The 4,587-nt window shown below is 36.9% G+C and overlaps 1 protein-coding gene across 1 annotated transcript in view; it reads left to right on the top strand.

The window, feature by feature from the left end:
• LOC109545522 overlaps positions 1 to 4,587 on the top strand; it is a 17,730-nt gene that overhangs the window by 6,883 nt on the left and 6,260 nt on the right. The gene's annotated exons all lie outside the window — the stretch shown is intronic.

The following is a 4,587-nucleotide window of genomic DNA, read 5'->3' as shown; positions in this document are numbered from 1 at the left end:
TTTCAAAGTTTCAAATTCTGTTTTTGTGCCTCAGCCGGGAGTTCAAAAATTTGTCGCCCCCAAACTAGAAGAGATAAAAGCGCTGTTTTTTGCCTTGACATGAGCAAAAGTCTCGTTAAAATGCTTGACTACTTTGGGTTCAATTGGGCCACTAACAGATTTTGGAGGAATTTTCAAAGTTTCAAATTTTGTTTTTGTGCCTCAGCCCGGAGTTCAAAAATTTGTCGCCCCCAAATTAGAAGAGATAAAAGCGCAATTTTTGGTCTGGACATGCGGAAGAATCTCGTTAGAATCCTGAACCACTTTGGCTTCAATCGGGTGGCCAACAAATTTTGGAAAAATTTCCAAAATTTCAAATTCTGCTGTTTATGTCTCAGCAGGGAGTTCAAAAATTTGTCGCCCCCAAATTGGAAGAGATAAAAGCTCGATTTTTTGCCCCAACATGCGGAAGAGTCGCTTTAAGATTCCCGATGACTTTGGCTTCAATCGGGCCACTAACAGATTTTGGCAGAATTTTCAAAGTTTCAAATTCTGCTTTTTGTGCCTCAGTCCAAAATTTAAAAATTTGTCGCTTTATCTACAAAAATTTCGAATTGTCTAGTATATTAGCAGTGTTTACTTCCATTTGCTGCTGTTTTTCCTTCGTTGTCGCCTTAAAGGAAATGGTTTTGTTTCTTTTTCCAACCATTAGCTTTTTCTTATTTGTTGCCTTTTAGACCCGATTTGTAAAATTTGTTTTTGGTTGATTTGGATTCCAATTAAAAATCCCTGGCGTTGTTTCATTAAAAGCGAAAAACGGGCGCCAAATAAAAAAACAAGAGCAGATTTAACGATGTTGTTTCTAAAACAGAAACCAGTCATGTCAACGAGAATTTAACGTTGATGCGGGTCTAAATTTCGTTTTTCGTTACAGATTAACAGACCGATTTATCAGGACTTTTTCGTTTTGATAAATATTTAATTATGTGTTTGACTGAGACGCATTAATAATGCAAAGTTTAAAGTCCACATTTGTCTTTCGCGTTCATTTGAAATCAATCAAGCAATTTGTGGCCTTTCTTTGTCATTATTAATAAACTGAGGCTGTGGGAGGCTTCACAGTTTTTAAACATTAATAAATCGACAAACGAGGCCAATTTGCTAATATTGATTCGAATTGAAAAGAAATATTGGCTTTTTTCGCCGATTAATATTTCATCAAATTCTTCCTACAGACGATTTTTCGATAGAATTTTAAATTTGGTGTCGTTTTTTTCTGCAATTAACAAGGTAGTTTAAATATTGATCAGCCAATTATTTGTCCAAGAAAGTCGCCCAATACAGCGATCGATGGAAATGAGGAGCTTTTTGGGCTTTAGGCCTTCGAGGAACAGAGTATCTTCCTAAGAGCACAAAAAACTTGCATCTTCAGAGGTGGTTTGCTGGAACCACGAGGGCCTAAAGGCCCAAAAGCTCACCAGATTCACGCAACTAAGGAGTTTTTCTTTAGACTCCGATATCAGTCAGAAGACCTGATAACTTAAGATGGTTTGCAGGGAAAAACAGAAAAATCTACGCAAATTTGTTCTTCACATTCACCAGCATGAACATCCGTTACCTTTAATCAGCAAACTGTTGTAACGTTAACATTAACGGTAATTAATCGAACTTGAATCGAGATTATTCATTGCCTTCCTACTACGTTCAATTGAAACAAATCGAATATTGCGAGGGCTACCAAGCGTCCTCCAGCTGAAGATTTATCATTTAATTAACCGATACCAGTTTCTTCGTTCAAGTTCAAGGCCATTCGTTGCCATTTCGAATGCACTCACATCTTCATGTTGATTTAATCCGGATCAACGTTAACTGCAAAAAAACCGATCGAAAATCCAGTTCTTGGACCAGCGTCGAAATTGGGGTTTCGCTAAATGCGTACCCAACCAATCCAGCGAAGAACTGGCCATTCTTCGGCGTCTTCATTTCATCGTATAAGAGCGGCTCTTCAGAACCTTTCAGGCATTTAGTTCTTGCGACATTGACATTGAAGATACTGCCTTTGGTATCATCGGGTGATTTGTTTTCCGTATGTGCAAGTGCAGGTGCGATTTTTCTTTGAACATTGTTTGCCGTTCTGCATTTCCTGTCTAGGTATGTATGGATTTTATGTTGAAAATTTGCAGTCAAACAGACCGGTTTTTTATCCGCAAAAGTGGTGATTATTACGGATTGGAAGCGATTTTATCGGGTTTATGTGAGCTTGTCTAATATTGACAAAATGTAATATTTGCTATTTGCTGAGCAATTAGCCCGCCTTTGGATAACCATACGAAAGTTTACTTTTGCGTACAAAAACAGTTGTAGCCAGAATTTCATTTTTTCTAGCGAACTGAAGCGCAAAAATGTTGATCAAAGATCGCCCAAGAAAAGCGCAGCTTTCCATGGCAAATCGGTTGTTTCCCAGAAAACATGTGCTATTCATTAGCGTTTCCAGCCAAGGGCTTAATTGAGCACTTGACTTGCCAAACGTGGAAAAATCCCGCTCTTTAACCAGTGGAGTCAAAAAAGGCCAAACAGCTCAGTTTTTTAACAACGTTTCTTTACTAAATTCTTCTTCTAAGGCACGATGAGTGGGAATTATCATTGGCCACATCAAATGGGCACTTAATCGGTCGTTATCGCTATTGGCGGCCTTTTCAGGATATTCAGAAAAAACGAGTCGCAGTTTGCTGACCGAAAGGAAAATTTTTGCGTCTTCGATCTTTCAAAATTTTGGACCAATTTATATTGATTTCCCGGCGTCAAAGCTGGCTTTTACGCGAAAAAGTTTGGCAGTTATTTTTGCAGAAATCGGTCAAGTTGCGTTTGTGTGAGAAAAAAGGTTCGATTTTGATTTTGAAATTAAATTATGCGCTTGTTTATGCAAGCCGGAGTTCGGCAGTTATTTCTTCAGAAAGCAGATAAGTCTGCTCATAAGGAGTGATTCTTTTTATTTTTAGTCATCATCAGGTTATTTTCCAGAGGCTTTTAAATTTTGCTTTTGATTTTTGTGGTTTTCTATGCACACTAGTTAGCCATTCATTAAACTCAATTAAACCGCCTTTAATTTTTGATTCCAACCAATCACAAAATGTTTCGATTCTTCAAGACTTTTGTTAAAAAGTCATCTTCAGTTAATTGTACATAAACTTTCCGACATTTTTTCCGCAGAATCTAGTAAAGCAAAAAATCGTTTTTCTATAAGTGGCCAGGGTTTCGAATTTCAGTCATCCTCAGGCATTTTTTTTAAATTTCAAATGGCGTCTGGTTTATCTAGTCGGTTTTTGCAAGCAGATCCGAGTTTGGTATTGACTTATTTTCAAATCAGCTAAGTTACAGAGTCGCTTGTGTAGGCAAATTGCGTAGAAAAGTTCACTCCACAAGTGCCAAAAAGTTCGATGTTCGGCCATTATCAGGAAATTTTCTAGGATTTTTCAAAGTATCATATTTTGGGGAGTTTTAAGTAGGTCGTAGTTCCACATTAATTTGCGCAGGAACCCGAAGTTTGTTCTATACGTGAAGAACTTTTCGATTTGCAGCCATCCTCAGAAACAGTTTTAACCAGTGTTTAACAGTTCTTTTAAGAAAGACCAAAAGAGAAGGCTCGAAAAAGATTTATTGCCTTAATGTGCACATTCGCATAATTTGCCCACATTTAAGCTCCTTAGAAACGATCCATCATCTTAGAATCTGTGATTTTTTGGGGGGAAATTGACTAATTAGTTTCAAGTAAAACATCGTCTTTACTAACGCGTTAACAGCATTATGCTAATTGTCCGATAATGGACTCCCAACCGAAGCATTATGAGTTATGTGACAAATTTATCGGTGTCGTTGAACCGGCATTAACACAATACAGGTTGCCAAAATATGCGGCTCATTATCATATTATTTATCTCGGCGGAATGTCGAAGTGATCTGGAAACCAGTTCAATGTATTATTAATCAGGATTCATACTGTTTTTGCTTCCATCGAATAAAATGTGACACCCACCTAAGAACAACCGTTTTGATTGCTTTTTCTACTTTAATGTTGTCAGTTATCATTTAATTTAAAAAAGCAACTGTTTAAACACTTTGAATTCGTAAAACACTGCAAAGTTAGCAATTTTTCACTTTTTGATTTGAAAAATTTTCTGATGTTGCAGCTTCAGAAAACTCCAAAGTAAGTAATGGGGAATTTTGATTCCCCGACCTAAAAAACCGCAAAAAACCATTTTTTGTACCTCGGAAACTTTCGGTAAAAACAATTTCGCCTCAAACGCAATATTTTTATCTAAGCAACGTGTGCAATGCAACGAGCTCATCTAAAAACGCATTAGATCCTTCAGAGCCAAAAAAATAAATATTTAGTTTAATTCAAAAGAAATTCCTGGGTTCCAGTCAATTTTATTGTTTACCATTTAACATATTACAAAAACGTTTCGGTGTTTTTCTCCACCATCATCAGTTTGTATGTATGGTTGTTTCACACAACCATACATACAAACTGATGATGGTGGAGAAAAACACCGAAACGTTTTTGTGACATTTTAAATGGTAAACAATAAAATTGACTGGAACCCAGGA

Source organism: Dendroctonus ponderosae, unplaced genomic scaffold (genome assembly GCF_020466585.1).
Source record: "Dendroctonus ponderosae isolate FM_Combo_2020 unplaced genomic scaffold, Dpon_F_20191213v2 Dpon_F_20191213_5, whole genome shotgun sequence".
Lineage (NCBI taxonomy): Eukaryota > Metazoa > Arthropoda > Insecta > Coleoptera > Curculionidae > Dendroctonus > Dendroctonus ponderosae.
Note: the sequence above shows the minus strand (reverse complement) of the source record. Positions and strands in the feature narration are given on the sequence as shown.